This window comes from Nelusetta ayraudi, unplaced genomic scaffold (genome assembly GCF_046127955.1).
Source record: "Nelusetta ayraudi isolate G7.1 ecotype Tasmania unplaced genomic scaffold, CSIRO-AGI_Nayr_v1 ptg000002l, whole genome shotgun sequence".
NCBI lineage: Eukaryota > Metazoa > Chordata > Actinopteri > Tetraodontiformes > Monacanthidae > Nelusetta > Nelusetta ayraudi.
Genome location: NW_027466052.1, coordinates 6,817,398 through 6,827,233, shown reverse-complemented (window position 1 = coordinate 6,827,233; position 9,836 = coordinate 6,817,398).

The following is a 9,836-nucleotide window of genomic DNA, read 5'->3' as shown; positions in this document are numbered from 1 at the left end:
TTTTCTACATTTCACTCTGCATTCCTTTAATCAGCATGTGGGCAGTGTTTTGTGTGTGTGTGTGTGTGTGTGTGTGTGTGTGTGTGTGTGTGTGTGTGTGTGTGTGTGTGTGTGTACCAGTGAACGCAGCAGCGGCAGCAGCCTTCCAGCTCCTGGACATCATAACAGCGTCTTACACCGCGATGGTCTTTTAATGTCTTTGCCTTTCATATTGCAACATGAAGGACGCTCTGAGAAAGCGGCGTTACCGCACATGAGCTCCAACTGTCTAGAAAATTGTTTCTCTTTTCTAAAAGCTGTCTTGGAAAAAAAAAAAAAAAAGTATTATGAATAATAATATGAATCTAGCGAGCGGGCCTCGTTTTGCATTAGCGCGCGGGCTCTCCCCCATCCAATTTCCTACCGAATGCCCACGGAGATCCTCTACGTGCGGGGAATAAGGGCAGCGATGGAATCTGGGAATTATAAAGTCAAATAAGGTTATGAAGACTTAAGGACTCAGATTTAATCGGACACCTATTAGCAAGACGCAGAATGTCGCGTGATTCAATACAAACTGACAGTGAATTTGTGGACTTAACCAAAGAAATCAACAATGATTTCCCGCCCCATTACTTGTCACCACCAAAGAAGAAAGCGGCAGCTTTCACATCTCGCTAAACTCTCAACCCTTTGACTCAGTGTGTTTTTTTTGTACAAAAACAAAGATACAAAGAGAGTGTGCACATTGTGTTGAAAGCGCATGTAAGAGCTCTTCACGCATGAAGCGTGTTCGAAAATACATCCCAGGGGCACAAACACAGTCGCTCTCTGACCTCCATCCAGCCAGAACAATGCGCTGCCAAATAAACACAACAAACTTGAACTCATCAAAGTGCCGGAGATTGATAATAATTATCACTGACTGTTGGATTCTCGATGCGATTATGTTGATGTTTCCTCGTGAGCCGCTCAGCCTTCAGCGTCTCCCATCGGAGCGGAAAAGGAAGCCGCATGTACGCCGCCGCCACGTGCGATGCTAATTAATCTTCAATCTGAAGAGCGGCACACTCCGGAGGCAGATTGATGCTCATTACGTTTATTACAGGAGAGAGGCTTTGTAGCGCACACTGATCCAACAACTGATTAGACAAGGAATAAGTGGAGTCCGCGTCACGTACGAGCGTCGCCGCTGCTGACAATGATGTTATTGTCATCTGGAGTCGACAGCATGTGGCGTTTTGTTCCGTTGCTGTGTGGAGCGAATTGATTAGATTTGACAAGAGAAACCAGCACAGGGGCAATGGAATGCACTCAAATAAACACACTAAATGCACTACACAACTTCGCTCTCCATTTATAGATTGTGCTATCACCACTTCTCCCGCACTCACAGGGTCACAGGGTTGCTGGAGTGGAGCCTGTCCCAGGTATCTCAATGGGAATCCAAGGCCTAAATTGGATTCAAAGGCCTAAATTGGATTCGAACCCACAACCTCCTGCGCCATACCACACACCAGAGACAAAACATGCTCAATTAGAAATATGATATGGAATCAATTGTGTGTGTGTTATACAATTTGACGTTGATATTGTTGTTGTATCGGTACTCATCCCAAATGACTTCGATCAGCTTAAACGCCTTGCTGCTGTTTCCTGGCCTGTTGTTACACAAAAAAGGAAAAACAAGGAAATTGTTTCGGGATTAGTAATTTACAACACATACAGTTTGTCTTGTTTGTCTTATTCTCCTGAATTTTTTAGAAGCTCAAACTGCAGATGGTTGAGAGGGTTGAGAGAAAATGCTAACACAACAGTGTGTGAGCATTCTTATTATTGTAATGGATAAAAAGTTGTTGTTTCCCTTGAGCAAACCAAACACGCCTCGTGTATTTCCTGGTGCAAACCAGCAGGTGCTGCTGTCATTCTGTATGCACGTGCAATCATCCGGGTGGGGAGGGGAGGGGCTCGGGTGAAATGGACAGTAACGACAATCTCATCTCCCCTCACGCGATGCAGTTGTTTCCCATATTTCCCATTTGTCTCATCCCCTGGGCCCCCAGTGCGCGCGGGAGCGACGCGATGCCGCGCAGCATACTCAGTTTTCAATTACGTCCACTATCATTACTGTTATCAACAGCGGAGGCATCAACAGCTAATCTCCATTCCATTATTTTGCCAGACGGAACTGGAATTGAAAAGCCAAAGCGGCGTCGGACTTAAAACTCTGAGCACGAGGCCGAGTGAAGCTCCCGAATATTCCCGCCAGCCAAATATAAATTTGCATATCTTAACCACACTGGGTTCCCAAACCTGCCGGTAACCACTTCGGCCAGGACGCAGCATTGTACAGCAAGTGAGCTGAATTTTTGATTTAAAGAAAGAAAGCAAGGAAGAATCGTTGCAATTTTTCTTAGATATTTTAATTTGGCAAATCTGATTATCGGGGTTAGCATTTACAAAATGGAAATCAAACATTTTTACAAATGAAGCTAGTTCTAGAATGCATAAGAACAGAAAAATATTTGATATTGATATTTGCCTGACTATGAGAAACTCTTGAACAATGCAAGTTATGAAGTGTTTCTGACTAATTAGATGCATCAGTGTGTGAGGGAACCTGAGTTTGTATTTTAGATAAGAGATGAATGTGAAAATGACAACAATTGTCACAAATCAGTTATGATTTGTGAGATTTCTACAAATACTCACAAATCCAAGGTAATTTGTATTTTTTGAATTCTTAAAAAAGAACAAGTCAGCAACTTAAGTGTGACTGCACAGATATTGTACAGATAAGTTGCCTGAGTGTGTGATTTAAAGAAGAGCTCTCTGTGGTGAGACCAGATTATTGTCATTTCCAGTTTTCTAATACGGTGTAATCAGGTAGGTAATTAGGAATTATACCAGGTGAAATGATTAACGTTACCGTTTAAAATAAAATGGAGACATTTTAATGGAACAAATATTTTTTAGGCACTTCATAAAGTGTACATAAACAGGCAGAATATTGATGGAATTAGCACAATCAAATCATTTTCTGAGGGAAGGCACAGCGAAGGTTTGAATGGATGGCAGATATTTTTGGCACGTTCGGCGAGCGCCCAAGCGGAGCAGCCAGGCCTCCCCTGGCGCTGAGGAGAGTCTTCCATGGTGGCAGCGTGCCGGCCCAGCGTGAATCTGACGCCCCTCCTTGAAGTCCAATCACCAAATTTAAATAAAATAAAACCGTTGAAATGTGACAGAGGCTGGGCAAACAGCAGCAACAAAAAGACACAGTTTTGTCTCCAAAAATACAAAAAAAAAAAAAAAAAAAAAATCATCTTGGATGTAATTTTAGCCATCAAAGCCAGGACTGCGGTGGGCTGAGTGGTGGAGGTGGGTCTGTCTGGCAGTGTCATGGTGCTGGAGCTTATGTCAGTTGTTTTATGGCAAAAAATACCCAGGTCAAACCGGTGGTTCAAAACATATTCATTTGCGGAAGAAATAAACATGTGTACATGTGAAAATCTGCAGCACTGGCATTAACCTTGCAATAAATAGAACATAATCATCATTCACAGGACATTTTGCGTTTGCTCGAGTGTCACTTCAGTCTCAGTGTGGCATGAACATGATATGTCTGCATGATATGTCTGCATAAGCCAAAGCACTCTCCCTGCGCTGTATTGCGTGAGCTAATTAGCTCAATGAGCACAAGTTGCAGTAATTTTATACACGGTGCATAATGCATTAGTCAACCATGACTGACGCAGCTCTCGGTCGAGACATTTGCTGCTTGAAGTTCCATCTGCAGGTTAGAATAAAGGTGGACCAATTGTTAAAAAAAAATAAAATAAAACCCTAAAAAACACAATGCACAACTATTGTTTGCAACACAGAGATGATTAAAACAAGCCCGTAAAAGGTAGAAATGTATTTTGTATTTTTTTTTTTACGTTGTTCATTCACCTGTTGCTATTCTGTCCTCGAAAAATCTTTTTACAAATTAGTTTTTGATCAAGTGTCTAGCTGCTGAGGTTGAGGGAAGGGCTGACCTCAATTACACCAGGAAATGACTGTCTTGCTAATAGGGTCTGCAACAGCACGCATCTAGCCTTACGTGATGTCACAAAGGGTATTGATGCTGATAAGCTTAGAATTTTGCAAACTGTTGCTATACATTTTAATGCATTTATTTGTATAGATAATAATTAATTTGTTTATTTGTTTATTTTTTTCAAAATTAACCACAAACGGAATAAATGAATTCTTATAATTAATTGAATTAGTCATTTTTCTTTCTACAGCCCTTGCGCTTTGGGGTCATGTTTTTTTTTTCTCTCTCTGTTCACCCCCCACACCCCCAACCCCTCACCCCTCCTCGCGGTTGCTCTGTGTTGTCCCCCGCCAAGGTCTGAAACATTATCACAACAGGATGTGGGCTGGGATAACACCGAGAGTGCTTCCTCTCCAGTGCCAGTCACCTGGGATACTCCTCAGTTATCAGCACATTTTAATGCTGCTTCTCGGCCCGAGCAGCTCAGGCAGGACCGGAGGGGAGGGGCTTGAGCAGCCAAATGGGCATCAGAGTTGTGAATTGATTTTTTTTTTTTCTCTTCCATTCTGATGGTTTTTAAAAGTGGTTCTTAGTCATGTAGTTTGACAAGTGAGAGCAGATGTGCGTAGCTAGTGCCATAAACGAATAATACCTTTCATTGGACCACAACCAAACTGAAACATAGCAGGAGCCAGTTGTTGGTTAAACAGAAACCGACTGGCAGCCTGGTTAGTTGTGTGACTGAGACTGATATGCACTGTTCTCTCTTTTTTTTTTAAATACAGATTTATATTTACTTGGCTGACTTGACTTGATCTGTGCTTTAACATCCATTTCTTTCAGCGACAAAACATTAATGCAAGAAACACAATGCATCAATGCAAACATTAAAAAAAACAAAAAAAACAACAATAAATCCTCCACCTACGCGAATGCTTGGCTTTAATGTGCCACAGTGTTTATCTCTGCTGTTTATCCTATTCATTTTAAATACCAGTGCTGAATTGGGTGTTCATGTGTTTGCCCTTGACAACTTGAACAAAAGATGCTTTGTTCCAGGAGGGTTGTTTTTTTTTCTACCTTGACAGACCTTGAAAATAATCATAAAAGAAACTCAGAATATGATATGAAATGTACTTTTGTGGCAGATTTCCCCAAAAAACTTGCTTTCTTAGTATTTTTCACAACTTGCTGGAGAGGAGAATAAGTGATCCTATCCAGAAATGAGAGGAAACTGTGCTAACATCAGCGGCGGGAGCTGCTCCGCAAGCCTGAATCCACTGGTCCTCAAGAGAAAGAGGAAATGGAAAAGAAAATCACTGCAGTGCTCTTCCAGTACGGCTGCTCTGATGTCCCCATGCAGTCGGAGGATGTTTGTTGAAATAACCTGGTTTGCACTGGTTATATCGCCGGAGCACTTGAAAACTGCTGTGTCATTTCGTTTGACTGCTGTTTGTGAAGCTATCGGTGGCTTCATATCACTTCTATTTGCTTTCCGTGCCATGCTACCAATATGTCGAGGCTTTTTTTCCATCAAGGGGTCTTTTTCCCATTAAAAAAATGGCGCCTTCATGGATGATGCAGGTGGGGGAAAAGAAAACTTTCATTATTTCACAGTGGAGAAGCAAACATTCATTACACCACAGACAAGAGCTTTGCACTCAATATAGGATGGGACCTGAACTGGGATAACCTTGCTCGAACTTCATTTATTTGGGGAAGAAGACATTGTTGCTTCGAGTTTGGAATTTCACAAGAGCAACACCATCCATCATATTTAGGGAGGGGCAGACATCTCCGCGGCCTACACAGCGGACCCAGCGGAAAAGTTAACAGTACCAGGTGGGAAGTGCAGTGGAAGGATTTAATGCGTAGGCCATGCTGACGTCAGTCGGTGAAAAAATAGCTTTAAAACACAGAAAGGACCAAATAAAATGTTTAATCCTCTGACTTTTGAACAGATTGATTTGTGTGGACTTTTCATTTTTCTCCTCAAACAAAGATTTTAGATTGGTTGCAAAGCTGCGAGTACAAAGAGGTGCTGCGTGGAGTTTGCATGTTCTCCCTGCATCTGCTCTCCAGGTCCTTCAGCTTCCTCCTCGGCTGGGATACTCACATGCAAGCGGGGCAGCGGTGCGAAAAATAAAAAGTGGATGGACGTTCAAAAAGCTAATGGTGACTTTACAGCTCGGAGCGATGGCACCTCTGAGCTGGTGGGCTGGCGAGAGTGATGCCAGGGCGCGCTTGCGAGAGAACGCGGGTGGAATGGCAAGAAAGGCACTGTGCCTGCTCTGAGACTGTGAGGCATCCATGCAAATTGGCTGTGAAAATGACTGACCTGCAAAGAGAAGCAGAGGAGACAGCAAGATGTGTCAGCACCTCTGCTTTAGTTATGGTAAGTACGTCTCTGTTTTATTTATTTATTCACAAAAGTTCAGGTGGTGTTTGGGAAAGTTTGACAAACACAAGAAATTGAACCTGAGACCCTAAATAAAGATTGCTGAATTGCACAATCACTCGTGTGACTTTTTAGGATTTTACATTGTTTTCTTCCATCCATCCATCCATCCATCCTTCCATCCATCCATCCACCCATCAACACCGCTGCTACTGAATTCATGCTGTCAATCCAGTCCCAGTGACCGCTGCATCGCTCTAATTGCTTTCATGCTCAACGGAATTTAAAATAAAGTTGGACCTCATCACTCTACCCTGTACCAACAGGTTAGACATGAAATAAAGACGTCTTGAGCTCAAAAGTTTTGACAATTACGGTGAAACAAATACTAGTTCTATGCACCCTCGGTTGCACGTCCCTCACTGCCTTTATTTTTAGTTTTATTGTTGGAAAATAGCAGAGCAGTGCTCAGAGTTCAGCACTATTTTCTCCCTCCAGAGCGCCAGTCCTTCTTCATTATCTTGCACTAATACATTTAGCTGGCGGTAAGCGACAACAGCCAGCAGGAAGTTTCCTCTCCAACCTCGTTTCAACTCAGCCTTTGTCCTAAATTAATCACATGCAGAGGGAAGAGGATAGAAATTATTTTATGAACTGCTTGGCTTTAGTTTTAAGACTTTTAAAAACAAAAAATAAACAAATGGATCAAATTCAACTGCAGATGTGGAAATTGCTCAAATCATCCAGTCTGCGGGTTCTTCTTGGAAACCCAGGGTGGGGTGTGAGGGGTGAGGGGTGGTTGAACGGCAGGTGTCTGTGCTAACTGGAGCACAAGCATCTCTTGAAGCTGAACTTCACAAGTCTCTGCAGCACGACAGAATTGGAACAGTTGGGGATCCTTCAGCCGAAGTTCTCCTGTTGTCAATCCAAATCATCGGCAGGGTGAAGACATCACGAACACAACACAAACAATTCATCACTCACCTAGTAATATCTTCTTACAAAGTATTACAAGCACACCTGTGGCAGATGACATTTGCATCAGTATACCAAAATAAATTGTGTTTCCCCTTTTAAACACAGCAGCACAATTTTGCATGAGTTTGTTTGATCCTTGGCGGGGGGTGGGGGGGTCGGAGGGGGGGTGAAAGACTGATTGTGTTTTATGATAACGGCCTGCTGAGGTTGAAAGAGGAAAAAGTGCAATGATTATTACATTTTTTTCTTTATTGTAAACAACAAAATACCATTCAGGGTAAACCAGAATTGGTGATATTACAAATTTTCTTCCTTTCAGCTACTTTTTCAGCCAATTCCTGCAGTTGTTCCTCATCTCTTACCATGAAGCTGCTGATTCCAGATTCCTTCACACCGAAAGGAAGCAAACTGTTGTGACAATATTGGCTGCACATTAGATTGACGTCCACGTTTCGGAATTGAAATAGGAGCAATGCAGATGCCTTAACAAGGTTTCAATATCAGTCTGCAAAATCTCAATCATGAAATGGATTCTTCCCTTGTACCCCCCACTGTTGCCTGTGTGTATAACTGGATATGAGAGCAACTGATACCACAGTTTGCACAGCAAATATAAGTGAGGCAGAACCTAATCCAAGCGAGTCACCGAGGAGCTGATATTTGCATCCACTGCATCAATGGCACACATACTCAATGAGGATTAAGTAAGTGTGTATTTAGTTTAAAAGTCATAATAATAATAATAAAAAAAAAAAAAAAAAAAAGGCACACTTGAAGCACTAGTAGCCTTTAAAAACAACAACATTTGTCGCTTGGCCAGTAAGGACAACAAAAATGGTTGCAAAGAGACTGTCTGTCAATATGGAAAGGAGCAGCAATTGCTGATTATAAGATAAATCATTAATAGACTCTAATGACTCTAATGACCAGTTTGCCCAATTTGGTTTAATTTTGTGTAGAAATGGCCATAATATTGTGGGAGGGTCACATAGGGGGCGTTCTCATAGCCTCGCCTCGCCTCGCCACGGTACGGTTGTAGGGCGTTCGCACTGGCCGCTACACGGTTGTAGGGGGCGCAGTTTTGGTACCTCAAGCGTCAGGGTCCAAGCGAGACGAGGCGAGTTTAGTGGTGACGTAGCGACGAGCAGGCCAGTAGATTGGCTTAGTGTTTTCGTCGATTTTCCCTGTTGGAGCGGACAGTGGACGCCAACTCCTTCGACACCAACTTCTACTTTGTCCATCGCTGCGCTGTTGTGTATCGCACAGAAATAATGCCGTCGAAAACATTGTCCTGCTTTACCGCGTCGACTCCGCCCACGTTCTTGTGAACCGGGGGCCAATGAGAACACAATCGAACCGTGGCGAGGTGAGGCTATGAGAACACGCCCATAGAGAAAACAGGTATTTGCAAATGATGTAGAATTTGGTTGTAACCAGTTGTTTTTAGACTTCCTGTTGCCTTTCCATAGTGTCCAATCTGTCTGTCCACTCTGATCTCTGACCCCTGACATAAACAAGGCTTACCGCCACTCGCTGGGCATTTTCTCTTTTTGGACTGCTGACGTCTGCGTCCTGACTCAGCGAGTGTATACTTCAGTGTCCCTGCTGCCCTTATTAAGCCAAGGAACAAGCCAAGTGGCCATTTTCATGCTTCACAGGTCCAGTCAGTCTTAAAGTCATCAGCAAAATGTGGTGCAAAATGAGTTTTATCCCCCTTTCAGTTTTATAAGAGTAATTACATTTGCAGAGAGGCAGTCCTTTATGCAGGAAACAATGAATAGAATTAGGTTTAATTTATTCAGCATATCTGCCTGTTCGAAAAAAAAAAGTGGGAAAAGTCATTCTGAAGATGGAGGCAAAATTGGAAATGGAAATGTTTGGTGCCTGGTTGGGAAATATTGTACACTCAAATGCATCACGACATGGCACTACCAGCAGCGAGGACCTCAGTTAATTTCATCTGCATTGCTAAACACAGTCATGGAAGTGTTTAAACGGCAAATGAAAGAAACAAGATGGCAGCCTAATCTACTATTCTTCAAGGTATCTCAGAGGCTCCTTCAAGATGTCCTAAGGATCTCAAAGATGAGGTTTAAACGATGAGGTAGCTGCTTCTATTAATTTAGGGTTTATTGAGGCTTCATAGAGGTTTTGCTGTCTATGTTCAGCTGGTTAAATTTAAATAAAATAAATAAATAAAAGATACGAAAGGCAAGAGGGGACACGTCAATTTAGTCCATCGATGAAAAAGCTGGACAAAACCTTTGGAAATGGGTTCATCAGCGGTTAAACTACGTCCCCTGTGGTCTCCGCCATAGTAACCATGCGCGTCTAGTGTTAAACAACACACACACCAGTGTACACACACACGCACTTACACACACAAGAGGGACTGAGCAATAATCACTTCCTTGAGCATGCTTCATTACTTGGTCACATCCT